The sequence below is a fragment of the Xiphophorus couchianus genome, chromosome 8 (assembly GCF_001444195.1).
Source record: "Xiphophorus couchianus chromosome 8, X_couchianus-1.0, whole genome shotgun sequence".
NCBI lineage: Eukaryota > Metazoa > Chordata > Actinopteri > Cyprinodontiformes > Poeciliidae > Xiphophorus > Xiphophorus couchianus.
The window spans coordinates 16,018,576-16,041,677 of record NC_040235.1 but is presented as its reverse complement, the minus strand read 5'-3'; the positions used below and the strand labels follow the sequence as shown (position 1 = coordinate 16,041,677).

The following is a 23,102-nucleotide window of genomic DNA, read 5'->3' as shown; positions in this document are numbered from 1 at the left end:
TATCTTTTTAGTATTAGTGGCAGTGTGGCAGCTGGCAACACAATTGGACAAAAGTGGCTCACTTAGTCTTCATTCCTCTCCTGCCTCCAAACCTTCCCATTAATATAGAAACAAGTGTTAAAAACTACAAATAATCCTGATTTTTTGTGTGTTTAATTTTACTTCTTTACAATTTTAGTGTCAGTATTGAAACTCTGTGGACCACTTCCATCATTTTAAGTCTGACCTTACCTCATTTAACTCTAATCGTAATGTGTCTGAGTTTATTTTTATCCATAACAATGCAACAAATGACAATAAGAAGCCTGATCTATATGTCTGCTGGTATTTGTTATTGAGCCTTTAGATTGCAAGTTCACCCGTTTTGAAAGAACATCTAACAGTAACACCTAAACTGCAGGCCGATTGCCTATGAAACAGGTTGTACTGTGTTGTCAAATAGTTATTGACACTTTCTGGCGCATGTTATTCCAAAATCTAAAATTTAGATTGATTATGGCATAAAACAGGATACTAAGAATGACTTTATCTTGGTTCAACAAAGTTCTTGAAGTTGTGCAGTCTTTCCTAATAAGACCAACTTCTTTAGAGCTATCTGTGTATAAAGGCCATTTCTAATGAAACTTTAGAAAAATCTCTGTCTTTTGTTAACAAGTGCATTTTTATCCTATTTGTTAAGGATATAACTTTCAACTTTTTATGCTTCTCAAGCTGTATTATCTTCGGTATTTTTTATTGATGCAACACAAGAAACTGGAACAAATTATAAATTTTTGGATTAGGAAGCTATCAACAAAGTGCTGAAAGTTATGCTATAAAATCGATTTGGCTTAAAATCAAAGAAACGTGTTCATTGTAAATGCCATGACATAAGAACTTGTGTAAAAATGCAAGAAACACACAGAATTACAAAGGAATGGGAAAGACAGCCCAAAACTTTTAGACTCCTTTATTATAAAACATAAAATGCTCAGAAAATGCCAATAGAGCCAAATGATATTAGTATAGTATATCATATATATATTAGTATAGCAGTATAGTTTTGTATTTTGTCTTGATATTGTATATTCAAATTGTATTTAATATCACAATAAATCTGATTCAAAGAACAAGATTTTGGCTATGAGTAAGCATCAGACATACTGGGCATTGCCCCCCATGTATAGGCCAGCCAAGGATTGACATAATTTAACCGAAGAAGTATATTATAAATATATTTTGTCAACTGCAACAGCCATTGGTTGATTTCTTTTGAAGAACATTTGGCTAATGCAATGAAAATACTCAGCCCTCCTCAATCCACACCTCCCCTTTGACCAGAGGTATTAAATTTTGCCAATCGAGCTGACCAGAGTCAAAGAAAAGTAAAGGGATCGCAGAAAAGCTGAGAGCAAAAAAGTCTGCAAGTGAATGCAGCAAAATATGCCAAACGTACCGATATATTTGCTTTTGCCACCACAACTTTTACTGCAATAGGTAAAGTCTGCATGACATTTATGTATGAAAATGTTTTCTTTACTAATTTGATGTAATGTAATCTTACATCAAATTAGTAAAGAATTTTACTAATTTCCAGTTTCTTTAGTCGTAAGTGGAAAATATGTGTCTTTGTGTAATAAATCTGTTATCTGTTTCAATTGGTTAACTGAGCAACTGAAAAAAAACCTTTTTAATGACATTCTAATATATTGAATATGACTGGATAACTTCTGGTCTATTAACTCATTGGATTCTGCCACATTGCGCTGGAGAGAGAAAAGTCTACGACTTTCTCCTGGATCTGTAACTTCGGCAACTCAACTTTGGATAAGAAGAATGAATGGACGTTCTGGTGTCAGGGGTTTGTGTACTGTGGATTCACTTTTCCTCAAAATCTCCAAATGAACTGAATCATATAATGAGTCAATTTATCAGTAGATATCAAAGTGGCATGGTGGGCCATGTTTTGCACTTGCAAACCAGCAGTGAGCATGTAAACAATAATATTCTCAGGAAGCTGCTATGTTTGGAACATGATGAGATAAATCAAAATTTAGTATTGGGAAATTACCAGAGAATCTGTGTAAACGAGGGGACCCAGTGGGAGTTCTTGAATGGATTGACAAACTTTTCCTTCTCTTCCCCCAACCCGTACTACAACACAGTTTGCAAAAATGTCATTTTTGGTTAAGCGTAGACAAAAGTACCTCCTGGACACAGGATAATTTGCAGCTCTCTCAATGTTAGCTCAGTGTGGCAGACAGTAAGCTGAACTTGATCTGCCCTTTCTTAGAAGCAAGGCTGCAAAAAGCAATATGAAGCACTTTAAGGGCATAATGATAGTTTTGCACCAGTACTATGTTTTTACAAAATGGTGCTTGTGCATATCCTTTTCTAATACCACTCTGGACAACAGCCCATGTAGGCCATATCAAAAGCCATCGCTGACTCCCATCAGTGCCGTGGAGGAAACCCTCAGTTTCACCATACAGTGAGCCATAATGTAATCAGTCTTTTTATTTGGCCTGAAAAATCACTGAAAGATCTGTAAAACAAGAAAGTAAAGATATAGTTCTAGTTAGGAGCAACTTTCAGACGAACAGATGAAAACATCAGCACCAAAATCTGTAAGACCATTATCGATATGAGCAAGCTGCTCCTGCTGAGGCTCAGTTTCTACTCATCCAGTCTCTGTTGGATTAACATTGAATGTTGCATGACAGAGGATGATAAATTTGTGTAACAGCTATGCTGGCTGAAGCAGCCAATCAACAGTAACTTTGAGCCGCAGCTCTGACTGCAGGATTTCAGACTGTGAGCCCAAAGTGATGTTTTCTTCCTAAAAACCTTTTAATAATTTGAGAACAGCTCTGTTAGGAAAAATATATTGTGATATCTGTTACATATAGAACTGAATTAGTTTTCTGTAGCTCCTCCATAAAACTGTGAGAGTGAAACTTGATTAAGGATGGTTAAATATTATTTCCCTGAGTAATAGATCCGTGTTTCACGTTTACTGTTACTTTAGGGAAAGCCCAGGTAGTACTATCATTTAGCAGCTTACAGTGCTTACAGTGTCTCATTTTGTTCACTGATTAGATAAAACAGGAGGTGGGGATAAGGGGGAAAATCAAACTGTACTGTCAGCAGATCACGAGAAATTTTTGCTCATTATAACAAATTAATTCATCTCTGCCGTGAGGGTTCAGATCTGAGACAGCATACACTCTGTGCCTTGTTTTGTGCAGACGGATGGGAGCAATGCTGGAACAAAGGACTCATGATTCTATCAGTAAATGTTTGGCTACCTCTTAAGATTGCAGTATCATCTGACTGAGCTCCATCATGCACTGTTCTGTTTTTATTGATAACACAATTATTAACAGCTAAAACGAAAAAAATAGGACTTACAATCTTTGGAAGGATTGTGTTTTTGTTTTCATTTTTAACTATGAATATATTACCCTAACTCATCAAGATGGAGATATGTGTAAAATCGAATCTAAAGAAAAAAACTTGTAATTTCATGACATTTTAATTGAGACTTATCTGCTGAAGTTTCTGTACAGGAATCCTTTCATTTACGACCTCGTCTCATCTCCTTCCATAAATCGTCTGCCAACTATCTCACAACCACCACCAGAGAACCTCCTTTCTTCACAAAAATTAAGTTCTGGATTCCCTGAGTTTTCTTGCTCTAAATTGAGAGAAAAAAATAACCCACAGTGGTTAAAATGGGAAACAGGAAGTTTGATACAATAGAGAAGACCTTTGATCCATGATGAGGAGGAAGACTTCCCCTCTGGGTGCAAACTATTAATGTGAAAGTGACTCTGCCCAATACACATTTGTTACAGCAAATAATGGGCCTAAAATTAGCACACAATGGCAGGCAGACGGGCGACACTTGCACCCGGCCATGCTCAGGAAGGGAGCGGGAGGGAATTGTATAAAAATGAGTGATTTGTTGAGGTTGGGACTGGTTTGGAGCGCCGGACGGTCGGCGTGTGAGGACAGAAGAGAGGGAGACAGAAGGTGAGATGAGAAAGTGTGATCAGTCTCCATTGTGTATGTAACCACACATCTATGGTTCATTTAGTACTTTTAGGGTACATGTTTGAGTTTATGAAGAAAAAATGTAAACACTCCTATTTTTTCAAACAGCCTAATACTCATTATTGCTAATTTTAGATTTAATAATAATTTTATCCTTTTTTCATGTTTTTAAAATAGTGTACCTATAGAAATTAAAACTATTTTAAGAGTTTTGAGCTTCACTTTTTCCTTTTAAACACACTGCTGTTTGTATAGGCACCAATTATTTAAACATAACTCACCAAAAGCATCCAAAAGCCATTTTACTCATATTAGGGGAAGAAACATGCTGGCAGAGAAATGCATCCCTCAGAAATTCTCTTGTTGATCAACATTTTTTAGGAACGACAGAGGAATATGAAAACTATTAAAACCATTAAACCTCTATATAATACCTTTTGATGAAAGCCAGCAATTTTCCTCTAACAGTTGAAAAATGCATTGTTAGGTTTTCATAGTTAATTCTAAATTGATCCTGAAAATCTTTTTACAGCATTTTTATAGGTGCTGTAAATTTTGTCTTTTGGACTGGAAAATGGTGAGATTGTAAACACTGTTGTCAAGCAGCAAGAAGATCCTGAGTTTGAATCCCAATATTTCTGCATGGATTTTGGTGCTCTGATTGGCTCTTCGGATACTCTGGCTCCTTCCCAAAGTTCAAATATGTGAGGTTTGTTCTCTAAATTTCTCCTAGGTATATTTGCGCATGGATGGATGGATGGATGGATGGATGGATGGATTTTTCTCTGTCTTGGTGGTAGAAGTGTGACCTGCTTAATGTTAATCATGCTGTGTGTTTAAGGATAATTTTCTACATGAGATTTTTATTTGTTGTGTGGAGCATCAATATTGCATGGCATACAGGAGCCAGATAATGACTTACTTATTTAATTTATGTTTGTACAAGTGATAGAACAAGAAAAACATGCCTGACCTGTAACCAAACACTTTATGTTTTTTCACAAGTTGTCATGAACAATAATTGTTCCACTGCTATGTGATATTTTTTTTAAATTTTACCTTTATTCTTCCATGAAAGAAATCTATTGAGATTGATTTTTTTTTTACAAGGATGTCCTGGACAAGATAAAAGCAGAGCACTATACATCCGTGCTACAGGTGGGTAGATATTTAAACTTGCCACTTTAAACAACAATTCCTCTGTAATTTTTTAATGTAAATCCAGAGTTTCCCCCCACTCATCCTTGAAAGGCTTCTCTAGCTTATTGATGTCCTCAGGTATTATTTATGCACAACTCTAGAATTTTATCTAAATTATTTTCCAGCACTCTTGCTCTTTTTGAGGCATTTTGCTGTAGACGTAGGGAAGCATTTGGGATTATTGTCCTGCAGATGACCAGTTTTCACTCAAGCTTCAGCTGTCAACCAGATGGCCTCAAATTGGACCCCAGACGCTTTTGGTGAAGAGAGGAATAGGTGCTCAGTGCAATGACAAAAAAGTCACTATGTCCTGAATCTGTGAAACAAACCTAAAAATAAATTGCCTTCTACCATGAAAGTTGATGTTAATGCTTTTAGAATATGTTTTTGTCTTAATAACATGCTTTGCTTCATCGAAAAACATGTTTTGAAACCTGAGCTGTCATATTCTTTATACAGAGAGAAGATGCTTTTTTCCTTGTAACCCTTCTAAACAAGCAAAACTTGTTGAGTCTGTTTCTAATTGAACCCTCATAAATTTTAACCTGCAACATGCTAAGTAAGGCCTGTGAGGTCTAAGTTGTGCCCATCGGGGATTTTTTTGAAAATTTTCCCGATCATTGCACGAGCCGACCTCGGACTGAACTTGCTGGGACAACTACTTCCTTGGAAGGTCCAGCTTTCTCCAGGTGTTCCTCTTATGCATCATCTTTCTCAGTGAAGGAAGAGAAAATCTACGTTCAATGAAAATGGATGATTATTGTTTCCAGAGTTGATGGGCAGCAACAGTTGCTTATCTTGAATGATCAATCTTGTCAAAATTCAGGAATCTAAATGCTCCAGACTTATAAACTGCTAAAAGGTCTGCTCATAGAGAAGGGGTTACACTTGTTGATGGTTAGGTAACCAAATGCTGCCATCTCCTCCCCAGGGAGTGGGGATATGCACTTAGTTATTTATGCACTGCTTCTGACAATGTAATATGTCCTGTTTTGTTGCCCATTTAATGGTAAATTTATCTTGCACTCCAAGAACATAAAAATGAAATTTTTATCTTTTTTTGCTATGTTATGACTTACAAAACTTTGGAATTTATGAAAATAAGGTTCTCACCTAACAGAATGTGCTCTCCATTGGTGTTGAGCTTCTTAAAAAATATAATCAGGCTTCATCAAAAGCTACAAATGCTCGCAGAAGAGTGTTCTAGCAGAGGAATTTGAATCGCAGGAGAATTACTCGACCAAACAAAGTAAAGCAGAGTGGAAAACAGAGACAAAGGGAGAGACAGAGAGATCTGTTGTGCATTAACGTTTTTGGACAGCAGCAAACTTTTTCCAGGTGCTGAAGGATTCCTGAGAGGCTGACAGGAGAGTGTGTTTATTTGCCCTTGTGTGTACACATGCATGTTGTTTTTATCATTTACTGCCATAACCTGAAGGATATTCTTGGCGGAGAGATCAACTGTGTGTGATACACGTATAATACATATGCATGAGTTTCAGTAAAACAAACACTCGTCACTTTACTGTGGCTCTGTCTTTGTTTTAGAGTCTAGCCGGCAGTGTGTATGGTGAGCATCAGCTGCTAAAAATGTTTTTATTTGGAGGTGAGCAGTCATGCATGCAAACATGCTGGCAGTAAAAGAATTGCTAAGCAGAAAACGGTTCATTTCCATAGCAGGAACGTCTGGTGCTAAAAGCATGAAATATTATCAAAATATACTGAGCCTTCTAAAAGTATTCATACTCTATTTTTCACATCCTCAAACCTCAATGCATTTTGTTTTGATTTTATATGAAACAGCTTAATTAAAAAGTGCTCAATGAAAGAGCAAAATGTCTTTCTTCTTGCAAATAGAATAAATTCATACATGTTCTCATAATGTGAAGTGAATTGTGCTTCAGTCATTTGTAATTGAGTGGAGGAAGGAAAGGGAAGCCAGCTTTTAAGATAGATTACAAATAAGAAGCTAATAAAGGTATGAAAATAAATGAAAAAACAAACTCAAGCGATTTAAGCAATTATTTAAAAAAAAGTTTATTAATGATTAATTTAAGATTAATCAAGAAAGCTCATGATTGGTCAGATTTGAAGTACAGGATCTTTGAACATCAATTTTGGAGTTTGGCCAGAGGTTTTTAATTGGATTCATATATTAGATTTGACATATGAGGATGCTCACCTCCATTATGAGGCCTTTTCATTATGATTCTTACTAGGTTTAGGATACTGGTTAGGACACAACTAGAACCTTCTCTCTTCTCTTGTTCGTAGCAAAAAGTTACATTTTGGTCTCATCTAATAAGAGCATCTTCCTTTCACAAATGAATTCCTTAAACTCCACCCTCCCAAAATGCATAGAGAATTGTGGTTGCAACTTGACAAATTGTGAAAATGTGCTAGGGGTATAAATACTGCACTTGCAAATCAACGAAGGAGGAGCAGACTGATGTGGTAGAAGATAATTGATCATTTAAGACCATATGATTCATTAGTAAACCTTAAGTTACCTGCGCAAAGGGGAAAAAAGTCTAAGCAAATATAATTGCAGATTAAAACACTTGTTTAACAGGAATAGGAAAAATGTACTTATTTGACTACAGAGGACAGACAGATAAAACAATGCTTAAATGACCAGACTGGATGATGGACTAATTTTGATTCAAAAGTGACTTTCTTTGATGCAGAGACCAGGAAAGAGTAAAAGAGTGACGGTGGGAAACAATGTCCCCAGCTGGTTTCGGCTATCTAATAAACATGTAAACACTCTGCGTTCTCTCCCTCATTAGGTGATTGCAGAGGCTGCTTGCTCTCCATAAATCACGGCCCAGGTTATCAAGGCCTCTGATCTTAACTGTAGTGGGCGCCCAGCTGTCTACAACCACACTGACTGGGAACAGCAGGCTCAGAGAAATCTAATTCTCCACTACTCCTACCTTCCTTACTCATTTCACTAAAAAAAAGAGGATATGCTTGTAGGTTCAAAGATGCGTGACTTATTGAATAACTAAGCTTAAATTAGGCAGTTTGTCTGGGTTAAAACCAAGAAAACTACATCCGTAGTGATATCTTGCTTAGAATTGGTATGATTTTTGGAAGATATTTAATTTTTTCAAACACACCCCAGAGGTGTTCCCGAGGCATCGAGGAACAATTTTCATTTTTAATCGCAATAGTGAGAAAGGCATGTTTGCCATGGAGGAAGCATGACTAAGAAATGAATGGTTAAAAGAATGAAAAACGGCTGTGTGAGTTTGACTTTGAGCACCTCTCATACCATCATAAAGGTTACAACATGCCAGGTTCAAGCACAGTGTCACTCACTCATTCTCTAATGTAAAACACACTCTGTGTGCTGCATGCTCTGCCAGAGTGCTAAATGTTACAATGCTAAAACACTCAATATTCCTGTGGTGTTTTTATCTATGAAAATATAGACACTGAAAGAATAATGAGATGATATGCCAGGGATCAGATTTACAGGTAAACTGTATATCATTAAAGCACTAATTAAAATACGTAGCACATCATTAAAGTGGAAATCAGGACCTCTCCCATTACCGATCAAAAGGGTCTGCATTTTATTAATGCTTTTTTAGTCATTGCTGAACAAGCTGACTTGTTGGATCTAAGAAGATTGTGAAGTTGTAAATAGTTGGTGAGGGTACGGCGGCCCCCTCAGCGCTGGAAATGTACGTAGGAGCAGTAAATTTTGAGTTAAAAGCCTTCCTCTGAGGACCTAAAATTCCTGGCTCAGGTTTCTGAGCAAGAGGTGTGGAATGAAGATTTCCCAAAGCTGAGCCCAAGAGACCCTGTCACTGGCTGATATAGAGACAGGTGGATGAGAACGCTGAAATGCTTTCAATGAGGGAATTGTTTTGTTAGGTGGTTGGTTTTATAAAAATATACGGCCAATTTCTGCATAGTTATACCAACATTGAGTGCTCAGTCTGTTGTTGTATCACAGCAACATTTGAGAAAACATATTGATGGAGCCTTATTTGATCTCTCATATAAAATCTCATACTTTTCAAGCCATATTTTTAACATGCTGCAATTGTTCTGGAAAAAAGTTTCCTATTTCAATTTAAAGTTGAATCTAATGAAGAAAATAATCAAAAATAAAACAGATAAGATTTATATAAGCAGAAAATAGGAGTCTTGAGATCAGTCAGCTCGAAAAAGGCTTTATGGAACTACTACTGCTGTTTTAAATCATCCCTGTTTGAATGCTGTCCAATACATATCTTACATAAAGCTTTGTTTACATTGATGCTTTCAAGCAGAAGTAGCACTTCAATATATCGCATGGATTGACTGTCCTGCAAAATGAATCTCTTACAAGTCACTTGATGTTACTTGGGAGAAAGCGAGTATTTTTGTTTAAATGAGTAACTATGAGCTTCATGTTTTCAAAAATGTATGCTTTACTATTATTTATTAATAGAATAAGGATAAAGTAGAACATCACTAAAATGAAGACTCAGTTTCAACCCACAATTTTACAATAGCCCACTATGTTAATAGCATCCATTGTTATTGTTATTAAAAATAATTTTCTGCTGGCATATTGCTAACAGTAAGAGGAAAATATTGCCTTAATGTTGTGGTCACAAGCAAATAACTTTTAAAAGATTAAAAAATATGTAAAAACATACAAAAACAGATTTAAGAAATATATTTTTTAAAGAAAAGGAAAAAAAAGAAAAACATGAATCATAAATAAATAAACATAAGAAATCATAAAAACAGTAATAAAGGAAAATTACTGTTTTATCTGTTAAAAATAAAAACAAAACAGAAAAGCAAAAACATAATTTGAGTTAGACTCCAGCAACAGATTTTTATTCGCTGGTTCAACTCAGACCAGCCCTGGAGCTGCACAAGCATCTTGCGATAAGGAGCACTATTCAGTTCTTTTTTCCTTACAGCATTTCCTATACAGTAATGAAATTATTCATGCCACTGAATGCCTGAACAAAAGTCTGTTTATTATTCTTGCCTAATCACCATAAAAAGTGCAACTACATAAACTCTAGAAGCAGTGAGGGTCAGCAATTTTGCTATACAACAAACATGCACATGCCTTCTCATACATCACTGAATCACATGTGAATTTATATTGAACATTTCTTAAGTTGAACATTGTGACTCAATGAATAATTTTACATAACTAACTTTCAGTGCTTTGTTTGAGATTGTTTCACAAATGTGAAAAAGATCAAAGTTTTAAAGGTCATCAACATTTTCTACAATTAACACTGCGTGCAGTAGCATCCCAAACTGTCCCAGTAAATTTGTTTTGCTATGATGACTGAGCACAGATGTTAGCCTGGCAGAAAGAAAAGAGTTTGATTGTAATCTGCACTTCTCTCGTTACTCACTTAATGCATTTAGTCAAGTGTTGCAGGAAAGATGCCAAACAAACCAGAAGATAAGTAACACCCTTCTCCCTTCCAAGAACAGCATTACACAAACAAAGTCAAGTTTTTTTCATTTCTGGGTTTGTATTTCTAGAGCCGCTTCATGCATCTTCTGTAAATGTACCTCAACAACCACTAGTTGACACTATCTCACAATGGAAGTTAAAACCATGATCTAGAAATACGTTTAGAATATCTCTAAAATGATATCATTTTTAGATATGATTTTGTCCAGGCTTTGGACAATGAATACCTGTCCAAAACCTGGACAAAGTCCCCTGTTCTTATGTGTCCTTTCTGCAATTTGTTGCAAAAGTATTCCTTGATGCTACAATTACAAAACTTTGTTTTCATATTCAGGACTTTATTAATACACCAGAACAATATATTTTGTAATTGGGAAATGGAAATATAATATACATATTTCCAAAAATTGTATTTATCATGAGTGTTACACATGTTATAAAGTAGCCTGAATTTTCCCAGGTTACTTTTGGGACAAAAAAAATATATTTCTATTCTATTCTACTCCATTACATCCCTAAATAAAATCTGATATAATCAATTGTGGCATAGGTCACAAAATTACAGAAGGGTTAGGTTATAAAACAATATGGCAATTTTAATATCTCACAAAGGAAAACAGCAAGGAAGAATTGCAGAACTACCAAGACACGTCCATCCACCTAAGCTGACAAGTTGGGCTATGGTAACTCTGGAGGAGCTGCAGACATCTACAGCTCAACAGGGACATACCATTAACAAGTCATCTTTTTTTCACCCAAAAACATTAGACAGAATGCTCTGAGAAATCTTGTTCAGAGTTGACCACAAGCTATTAGTGGACAAAAACGAGGGTGGAAGAAAGTATTCTGCTCTGATGAGGTTGAAACCTAACTTTTTAGCCAACGTTCAAACATCATGTGTGAATGAGGATTAACATTGCACAAAATTCTGAACACAGCACACATACAGTGTAACGTGGTGGTTGCAGCATTATCATTACATCTTAAAGAAGACTTGAGAAGCTTTATCCTCCAGTCAGTGAGTCTAAATGCACACCCATACCTATGATGGAAATCTTTAGATAATAGAATGAGCAACCCCGAAATAGATCCCAACTTAAAAATTGTGGCAAAACCTAAAAATTGCCGTTTAGTCATCCAATATGACTATGCATGGAAGAAATGTCTGTTTCTGCATGTGCAAAGCTGGTAAATACCCTAAAAAGACTTTGAAATAATTGCAGCAAAAATGTGATTCTAGAGCTCATGGAAGATGAATGCACACATTACATATCTTACATTTTTTATTGTAAGAATAATTCAGAAAAACAAGTAATGTTTCTTTCAACTTCACAAAAATCCACTACTTTGTGTTGGTCCATCATGAAAAAAATCTCAATAATAACAGTTTGATGTGACAAAATGTGAAAAAGTTCATGGGGGATAAATACGTATGCATGTTTAATTTTTGGTCTACCTGTTTAGGCTGAAGCATTTAAATGAATGGCATGAATAGACATAAAGGCTATGTATCTGTGGGCTCCAGGAATGTAAAATGGCAAAGTTGAATTGTGCTGATTAGGGAGGAAGAAAAGAGAAGACCCCCTCAACTCAGCACAAAGCTTGCCAGACGAGCCCCGCTTGGAGTGATTAGTCGAACTAGCGGAGGTGAGGTTAACAGTTATTGACAGGCCAGGCAGGCCTCGGCCACTCTTCACCTCTAATCAGCCTGTGCCTTTAATCAAGCACGAGGCTAGGACGCGATCGCCGAACTACTGAGAGGAATGGATGGACGATTGAATTACCTCATGACCTGGGTCTGGACTGCAACACTGACACACTTACCGCTAAATAAATTAAACATACGGAAAGCTAGTCAGACATGATTTGAACATTTGCCCAAGCAATCTGTGCGTTCATTCTTTCCATGGTTGTCCTAGCTTCTGTTGTTTCTCAATAAATTAATAGAGTCTGTTGTACTGTAATGTATGTAATTTGATGGGAGGCTGCAGAACAAGGAAGCGGGGAATATCCTGGCCACATCTTTAACCTATTCAGGCAGGATGATGTCATGATTAGAAGAGGAAATTGGGATCCCTCCAGAACCTAAACACCCCAAGGCTGTCGGCCCAGCCATCGAGACGGCTGCAGGGAGGGAGACAGAGAAAGTGTAGAAGAAAAAAATGAAAGAAGAGAGAGAAGGAGAGAGAGAGACGGAGGCTTGTGTTGACCCACAGTGTGAAGATCAAAGCAGAGCACCACTTGGCCTGCCGAGGAGGGGGGCACACTCCAGGGATGAGTGTGTGCACATAGGTTTCAGTGTGCATATCTGCGCAATGTGGGTCTCATCTAGTCCGCCTCTTCACCGGAGGCCCGTGTCAAATATGCCATGCCATTAAACCTATCTGGTCTCCTCTCATGCGCACATCCCCACACCTCATACACAAACCCATTCAGCAGATCGGACCCTGATGCTCTTCATGGCTTCCTTCCCTCATGGTGGTGAGACGCCAGAGATGATGAGGTGAAGGAGACAGAGAACAGAGACATGAGGGAAAAGAGAGCAAAAGATTCCCTTGCATGGCCCCTGAATCACTCTCGCATATATAATATGATCACATGTGTGAAATCCCATAATGAATCAGCCACAAGGCATAAAAGAAACAACTGGCTAGTTGTAATGATGAGGGCTTTTTGGCCTTTATTAACTCTTAGTAATAGGAAAAAAAAAGAAAATTCTCTCATACTGCGATCAGTGGAGCGATTATTTCCTCCTTGTCTGAGAACTCAGCTGAGTTGAACTGGAAGAGAGCCAAGACGGGCACAAGGGATACTGTACACATAAACTTCATAGAGACGCTGCACTCCAGTCATCTATTCACCCTTTATCATGTCACTTTGACTCCTGCTGCAGGAAAACCCCGACTGTGCTTTCCCAGGCATGTTTCCGTTATTTTTCCCAATAGGGCTGATAGTGGCGGTTTATCATTCAGGAGGTTGCGGCCCCAAAACGAACTTTGTATTAGCTGGAAAAAGAAAAAGAGCCTTTCAGAAGCGGATTTTATTGGTGAAGAGTGTCTTGTACTTCGCATCTGTAGCGAGAGCAGACATTATGGGTGTAGTGTTCAAACTAAAAATTTATGATAAGGCAAATTATCATAGGTTTGTCAATCATTGCGCCTTCTGTTGCACTATTTGATCTCCAAAATGTCATGCCGTTCTTCAGTTTGTGACCACACGTTGCCCTCAGCCACTCACAAATCACCTCCGTGTAGCTCTGGGTCTTCTTTAGTATGGGTGTGTTGAAACAAGTCTAGCTTTGCCCTGAGGGCAAGATAGCAAGGGGGGAATCGCTTAAAGAGCTTTAAAGGCTCACATTTCCTGTCCTCATCACATAGAATTTGACTTGCCTTATGACCTCCAACACCATGAAATATGTTCTTGCCTCGAACTAAAACAAATAAAGCATAATTCTTCATCAGCATCATCTCAAACGTCCCAAACGGGCCAGAAAAACACAGAGGAAAGATGGGGAAAACAGTTTGATGGGGAACCAATTCAACCTTGCAATCACAGGTCCATTTGGAAGAAACATTGCAGGTGTTAACTATGTGTCAGTGATCAAAATAATTTACAGCCCCTTGTGCAGGTCATGAACAAGTTGCCTCACTCGTTCTGTATACACACCATTCTTTGCTGTCAATACAGCAATTTTGGACAATAATTTAGGTATAAAGACACACCTGTCACACTGAAAACATTTGAGGAACCATAAACTGAAAACAAGGTCTTGAGTAATTGAACAGCTGAAATCCTTTATAAAGGCAAGCAAGAAAATTGTGTCCTTGTGAAAACTACATCAGTTTGTCTTGGAAACATTTACAGGTTTAGTTTTTCAATTGTTGGTCTTGATGAATATTCCTCCTTTCCTCGAAGAGAAGATCTAAGATCCTCGAAGAGAAGATCTAAGCAAAAAGTGAAATTATTAAAATGAAAGTAAAATTGTTAGCTTACTGATATTTTAAACACACATTCTATCTAAAGCTCAGGGAAATTGTACGATGGCTTTAGACTGTTCCTAGGCAACTTAGTTAATATTATTCATCCTGCTCAGAACAAGAGGACCTGCAGCTTGAGACATTTGGTATGTTGTTGGCTGAAGAACTGGCGAGGCAGCACCACCGTTGGTGGAATAAAGAACAAATGCCTCTCAGTTAGTATCCCACGAAATCACCTTCATGATTTGGCATTAGTATTAAATAATGTGCACAATATTCCAGTCCAGGTTTGGCTTGTCTTGAGTTGACCAAACGCCAGTACTTAGAGCTTTATCCTGCCTGTTCTGTAGGAATCCTCCTCCTCTAAATGACATCAAGTTCTGCAAAAGGCTGCTGATGAACCATCCACTCTACTGTATACAGGCATGTTGGACCAGGTCAGCATCTAAAGCATGCATAACACCAGTTCTTGAGGAATGAAGGTCAAGGGTTTCATGAAGAATCCAAGTCCAGGATTGGCCAGTTTAAGTATTTTAGATTATGAACAAGAGACTGTGAAATGTAGTTCAGACTTCTTTGAAAAATAACAATGAAATAGCCATTTAGTTCGTTGCCAACAGAAAGCTCTGAAACAGATGTCAACTTTAGTGTTGATAGTGACAAACAGCCAGTCATAGTTGCAACATTTAAACAGTGTTCTTATCTTTTGTGTCACTTCATCAGTTTATTTCTACATAGTGCCCAAAATGCTGTGAGACATATTATGCAAAAGTGGAAGTTTTGTTGCTGATAAGACGTTTTTACTAGTCAGTATTGTTTGCACAACAGGGAAACTCATGAGCTACTCCCTTTCTTCAGAATGTGAGTCAAAATATTTCATGGACGTCTGGCCCTGTCAAAGGAACTGGGCCCTGCAACATGACTCAAAACATATCAGTGAATTCACTGAAACTGGTACAATTATGAAATAGAAAAGGTGATCCGGGTTCACGCAAACCCTTATCTTAATCTGATCGAAACAATGTCGTGTACTTTAAAAGTTAGATGAGTACAGGAAACCAAAGGGAGTGAGAGATTTTAATGGGGTAGAGTGTAGCAGAATTGTGTAAGGCAAATTGTGTTTTTTGTCTTTTGTTCAGTGAGTAAAACAATGTTAATTTGTTTGTCTTTTTAAGTATAAATAAATCACTCTTTCCAGACATGAATTAACTTATGATTTATACATGACTGTATTTTAAAAGAATGAAATGGTGACAGGAAAGAGGAATGAAGCAACATTTTACTTTCCCTACTTTGTACTGTAGTCATGGATCAACTTCAAAAACTTCTCAAACTAAAAACACTTCATATAATTATTTCTAGAGTTTCATAAAAAAAAGAAAGTGAATGCACAAGGAACGCTATTGTTTTTTTAGGATGATATTGAGTTTCAATTTATAAGTTAATACAATAATATTGTGTTACACCACCATAATTAACCTGAATACATACTTTAAAGTAGGCCAACAATTAACAATCTCTTAATTTGACTAATTAATCCTACTAAAGGAAGGATTGACTTTAGTAGGATTAATTATTATTAATTATAATTAAAATGAATTAATTAACAGACATCTTCATAACTTTGACCAAGTGTATTCAAACTGAAGAGTATTTTTTTTAAATGAAGGCCTATTATTTTGGCAATTGTTCTACTTTTTCATTCAGAAAATGCTAATGATTTCTAGAAAAGTATGAAACATTGTTTTAATATTAGGCCGCAAACCGCATCATGTTTCTTTTTCATTTTCATTAAAAACAAATCTCATTCAAGAAAATAGGATTTTCTTGAATCTTTTCTTGAATCTCATTCAAGAAAAGTTAATCCCATTGAGAGTAGAAACCGTTATTTCAGGGGAATCCTTGGCTATTGTGTCTAGCAAAATGAAATGTTCGTCTTTGTTCTAATACCCATAAAAAATACTGTAGTGCTTCCTTACACTCACTAATTGCAGTGCATGTATTCACATTGCTTCACCTTTTCCACCCAAGATTAGGTTGTTTTCAGTAAGAATTCTTCACTCTGGTATCCTGAACATTCTCAGGCTAGAACCTTAAAATTTTCTGTGTATGTTTATTTTTTTTTCTTTCGACAGTAGACGGACAGCAAGAAGGGTATAGAGAAAGGGAAGACATGCAGCAAATGATGCAGGGTTGTGAATTGAACCAGGGACAACTGTGTTGTAACTTCTGTATGGTGTATGTCCTCTACCACTGAGAGATGTGGCGCCTAATGTATGTCTACGTCTTTTAAATAACTAAGATGAAATCTATATATTTAAATCCACTAATCAAGCCAGAACTCTCTGGATGTCATAGATAATTGTTGTTTTGTTTCTTTATATTTGTGAGAAGGAGGGATGAAAACTTTTTTCTTCTCTGTGGTCAATTTCACCCGAGTCTGTACAGATTTGGAGACGAAAATAAGAAGCATGGCACAGCTCTGGAAGCTATTTACCATCAGAGTTAAATGAACTGAGCTCAGGTCTGGCCCCTGTCAGAATGGTGGAAGGAAGGTGGAACGAGGTTAAAATTAGTGAGGGACATAAGGGGCCTCAGGTTGGGTGTCAGACTTGATTATGTGCATTCAGGATTTTGAAAACAGCATGCAACCAAAAACTTATGCATGGAAAAAGTCAAATCACACAAAATATGATGCTGATGGATGTGTGGAAAAACAGACTTTCCAAAATAAACTCAACTCACTTCAGATGATTTTTTGGCTGTATTCTGGAAATGACTGGATCAGAGCATGTCTGTATGCAAAGAAAGAAAAAAAACTCTGCAATTCCTCATTCAGTTTCAGATGAGTGAAATGTTTCTCCAGATCTACGAAGCTTAGACCTCCTTAACAAGTCTGCGTCGAGGAAGGAAATGGAAAGAGACTCAAACTGAGCACCTTTTTGTCAGAAAATCTGACAACTGCTTTCCGAAAAACGTGACACGGCTGCCAACTGTAATATCCATCTTGGCGTAAAAATGGGGAGCACTTTAACAGCTAGCTCATCAAAACTCGCTTGATCTCACACATGTAGCGATTAGACGACACATTACACCCATTTCAGCGACATCTTTTTCCTGCTGTTTCCTGCTTTCCCCCATGTTAGACCATTTGCAGATGGAAGAAATGGACTGATTTAACAACTACTAGCCTTTTTTGAGACACAGCAGAATAAAAGTAAACTAACATACAAAATATAGTTGTGAAAGAGACCAAAGTAGCACTAAGACAGCTAGGGGAAGCTATTTACATTATGGTGTGAGCGCAAATGGTGCGAGCTGTGTATAATTAGACTGCTGTCTTGAAACATTCAGCATTGGTCATAACACATTTTTCCCAGAAAATTAATTGGTCATTAACTTTTCACATTGCTTTCAAGGTTCTTTAATGTCCATATTTATGAAAATGTCCACCAAAACGTTGTAAAGTCTACCAAGACAAAATTAAGCAAATTGCCTACATTTTAAATTCTAAAAATGTTCGGTAATGAAGAAAAATCATTTTCTTAAGCTAAACGACAGGTTTTCTTCTTTGTGACAGAAAAGTTAAGAAACAAAGAAAAATGATGTAAATGCTACCTGAACGTTTGGGACTCCTCGTCTGAAAATCAAAGAAAAGCTTTTTTTGAAAAATGTGACACAACTGCCAAATATAATATTGCTCTCAACTCACAAGTGGAGCATGCGTTCAGTCATTAGTCCATCAAAAGCCAGCTTGATTACACTCATCACGATTACAGGAGACATTACTGCCATTTCTGTTTAATACATGAATCAAATATGAATGGCTTTTCTCTCTAAAGCACACAGAGAGGTATGGTGGATGTCTCTGGTAGGAATTTCAAGGTGAAAAGTTCTTTTGAGTTGATTTTATGGAGATGGTTCTACTAAAAGATAAGAGCTGATGGAGAGATGGAGGTGACCCAGTGAGAGCAGATGTGGGGGTGTGGGGGCAGTGGCGGAAAGCGCTGACAAGATTGAATGGGGGATGAAATGAGATAACACATATTTTACTTTGGACTTTGTGGATGATATGAATATCTACATGTATAATAGAAGAACTGCTGCCTTATCTATTGATGCACTTCTTTAATTTAGATACATTTTCAGGCTTTATTTTGTGCTTTAATGGTAGGATGTTATTAACATCCCATTAGCAAAACTGTGCTTTTGTTGAATGACCACTGACTGACTTTTTCCAAGTTGAATGGGGGATTAAATGAGATAACACATATTTTACTATTTTACAATATGAGTGAATGAAGGAGGTGTGATTAAATACTGGGAGAGTGAATGCTGGAACAATAGACCTGGACTGATGAGTTAACGGGTGTCAGGTGTGCGAGAAGAGAGAGAGAGGAAGAAGTGACAAGAGAGCAAGGGAGAGCACAAAGGTGTCATGATGGGTGATAGCCGGGTTACCCACATGCAAGAACACACCAAGAGAAGCGATATGAAACAACAATAATATTTATTTTGGTGAAAGGAAGAGGGGTCAGGGGAAATAGTTCTGGAACCTGGGACTGGAGGAAACTGGTCATCAGACTGTATATGAGAAAAAGCGGAGTGAGACACGGGATGGGTCAAATGGAATAATTCTGAGAATCTTTCGTAGGACGCTTACTTGAATGCGGAGGTTAGTATTGTCAATGGTGGCGGCTGGAGAAGTGAGTTACCGTCGGAGAGCGAGCTGGTAAGCCTTGCAGCTGGAGAGCAGAGTGGGCTGACTTCCGAGCGGGGCTTCGACAGTTAGCTCCCAGAACATGAAACGCTGGCAGGCTCAGTCGGTGGCGAGGCACAGAGGATCCACGGGGAGGGACCAGGGAGGTAAGTGCACGGAGGAAGGCAACCGATTGGTAATACCAATGGCGTCATGAGGAACACAAGGAAATCCAGGGGGGAGCGCTTGTCCACATCCAGGAGTCACAGGGCGATCACAAGGAAATCTGACGGGGAGAACACAAGGAGCGATCAGAACACAGGGAGCGATCATAGAAGGCTTCTTCCTAAGAAAAACGTCTACCAGTGAAGGCAAACACTCAGGCACTGGAGTGTCAGCTAGGCTGTCCTTATGAAGCACCTCCGCAGCTCTCGAAAATTAGACACAGGTGCGTCTACAGGTTGGCCGCCACACTTCTCCAGGGGCTCCACTCACTGGTGACATCTGATGGCTGTTAAAGGAAACACAGCTTCCCAGAAAAAACCCAGGACAGAAGAGGAAAAGAAAACAAAATAAAACAGGAAAAAGAACCCCACCTAACAGTACCCCCCCCTCAACGGACGCCACCTGGCGGACGAGAAGAGGAGGAGGGCTGAGAGGCGGTGAAATCCCTAATAAGGGAGGGGTCCAGGATAAAGGAGCTAGGGACCCAAGAGCGTTCCTCTGGACCGTAACCCTCCCAGTCAACGAGGTACTGGTGACCCCGGCCACGCCGACGGGAAGCCACAAGCCGGCGGACGGAGTATGCCGGGTGACCATCAATAAGACGGGTGGGAGGAGGGGGTTCGGCCGGAGGGCAAAGATCACTGGACAGGACCGGTTTAATCTGGGAGACATGGAAAGTAGGATGAACACGTAGGGAGGAAGGAAGGCGAAGGCGTACAGCTGCCGGATTGATGATTGACACTATTTCAAACGGGCCAATGAACCTGGGAGACAATTTCTTGGACATGGACTTGAGGGGTATGTCCCGGGTAGACAACCAGACCTTCTGACCGACCAAGTAAGTGGGCGTAGAGGTTCTTCTCCGGTCAGCCTGTTTCTTGTTCTGCGCGGCAGTGTTATTAAGTGCTGAGATGGTTTCAGACCAGATCTTTTTACACCGGCGACTGTGATGTTGTACTGACGTGACAGATATGTCCTTCTCGTCGTATGGCATAAGAGGGGGCTGGTAGCCAAGTGACACCTCGAACGGGGAAAACCCTGTGGCTGCTGAAATGTGACTGTTGTGTGCATATACTACCCAAGGTAGATATTGAGCCCAGTCTCCAGGGTTTGATGTAGTCAGGCAACGCAGCATGGCCTCCAGCTCCTGATTCAACCTCTCCGTCTGGCCGTTAGTCTGGGGATGGTAACCAGAGGTTAATGACACCTTCGCCCCTAGGGCGGAACAAAATTGTCGCCAAACTTGGGAGATAAACTGAGGACCCCGATCGGAAAGGATCTCCTGGGGAATGCCATGTAACTTAAAAACATGTTTTATGAGGAGCATGGCAGTTTGAGCGGCAGTGGGGAGTTTGCGAAGGGGAATGAAATGACAGGATTTGGAGAAGCGGTCAACAATAGTGAAAATGGTGGTCATACCCTTAGATGGAGGTAATCCCGTGACAAAGTCAACAGCGATGTGGGACCAAGGTCTCTTGGGGATGGGTAATGGCTGGAGTAATCCTGTGGGTGGCTGATGGGAGGACTTGTTCCTGGAACAGACTGGACATGCTAATACAAACTCTTTGACATCTTTATGAACTGATGGCCACCAGAACCTTCGGTTGACCAACCCAATAGTTCGACTGATACCTGGATGTCCGGAAAACTTGGAGGAATGTATCCACTGCAGAAAGCGGGATCGAGCGGAAGCAGGGACGTACGTCTTTCCCTGTGGACATGACTCAGGGACTGGCTCGGTTAACTGGGCTTGACGGATGAGGTCTTCAACCTCCCAGGTAACTACTCCCACCGTGCAGCTGGAGGGCAGCAGGGGAGCAAGTTCTTTCTCAGAGTCATCGGGTGTATGCAGTCTAGAGAGGGCGTCCGGCTTGACATTTTTTGAACCTGGACGGTAAGAGATAGACAGGTTGAATCGAGAAAAAAATAATGACCAGCGAGACTGTCGAGGGTTGGAACGTTTGGCTGACTGAATGTGAGACAGGTTCTTATGGTCAGTCCAAACTACAATGGGATGCTCAGCTCCCTCTAGCCAGTGTCGCCATTCCTCTAGGGCAAGCTTGATAGCCAGTAACTCTCTGTCCCCCACGTCATAATTGCGTTCTGCTGGCGAAAGTTTGCGGGAGAAAAATGCACAGGGGTGAGTCTTATTATCTTTTTCTGAGACTTGAGACAGCACGGCCCCCACTCCAGAGTCAGAAGCATCGACCTCGAGGATGAACTGTCTTGCTATATCAGGCTGGACTAGTACTGGGGCGTTAGCAAACAGGTTCTTGAGTCGGTTGAAAGCCTCCTCTGCTTGTGGGGTCCAGGTAAAACTAGACTTGGTGGATGTGAGTGCAGTTAAAGGTAAAGCGGTCTGGCTATAATTTCGTATGAACCGGCGGTAAAAGTTGGCAAAGCCCAAGAACCGCTGCAGCTGTTTACGGGTCTCGGGTCTAGGCCAGTCCAACACAGCTCTGATCTTGTCCTCTGAGGGTCTTACCTGCCCGCTCTCAAGGACGTAGCCCAGGAAGGTAACTGATGATCGGTGGAACTCACACTTTTCTGCCTTAACGTACAGTTTGTTCTCCATAAGGCGTTGGAGAACCTTCCGGACATGCATCTTGTGTTCCTCCAGGGACTTGGAATAAATCAGTATGTCGTCTAGATAAACGAAGACAAACGCATTAATGAAATCTCTGAGGACATCGTTTACGAGGGCTTGAAAAAAGGCAGGCGCATTAGATAACCCAAACGGCATAACTAAATATTCATAGTGTCCCATGGGTGTCTTGAATGCCGTCTTCCACTCATCTCCCTCGCGAATGCGAAGGAGGTGGTAGGCATTACGGAGATCGAGTTTTGAGAAAATTGTGGCTTCTTGGACGGGTTCAAAGGCTGAGGAAAGCAAAGGTAAAGGATATTTATTTTTAATGGTGATCTGGTTCAACCCCCTGTAGTCAATGCAGGGCCTCAAGGACCCATCCTTCTTCCCCACGAAGAAGAACCCTGCCCCAAGGGGTGACGAAGAAGTGCGTATGATGCCTGCTGCTAACGAGTCATTAATGTATTTCTCCATGGTCTGACGCTCTGGACGGGAGATATTATAAAGTCGGCTGGTGGGTAGTGGAGCTCCAGGTAACAGATCTATGGCACAATCGTAGGGACGGTGGGGGGGTAGAGTGAGTGCTTTGCTCTTACTGAAAACTGCAGCCAGATCCTTATATTCGAGGGGAACGGCAGAGTGGAGACAAGTTGCATGGCAATCACTGGACCATGACTCAATAGTAGCCTTTCTCCAATTTATCTGTGGGTTATGTGCGAGTAGCCACTCGAACCCCAGGATAACAGAGGAACTGACTGCGGGGAAAACAAAAAAAGAAATCTGCTCTGAATGGTTACCAGAAATCACAAGACGGACGGGTGTAGTCTTCTGGGTTATTCTGGGCAGGACCTCACCATTGAGGGCTGAAACACGAAGTGGGACCGGAAGTGGTTCTGTAGCGATTCCTAGTTGTTCAACAAGGGTAGAGTC

The 23,102-nt window shown here is 39.4% G+C and overlaps 1 long non-coding RNA gene across 1 annotated transcript; it reads right to left on the bottom strand.

Moving 5' to 3' along the window:
* Positions 1–19,154: 19,154 nt before the first annotated feature.
* LOC114150091 (uncharacterized) lies at positions 19,155–19,391 on the bottom strand. The gene is made up of 2 exons (XR_003596665.1): positions 19,325–19,391; positions 19,155–19,245 (listed from the first exon to the last, which is right to left on the bottom strand). It is a non-coding gene; the product is annotated as an uncharacterized LOC114150091 (long non-coding RNA).
* Positions 19,392–23,102: the final 3,711 nt, after the last annotated feature.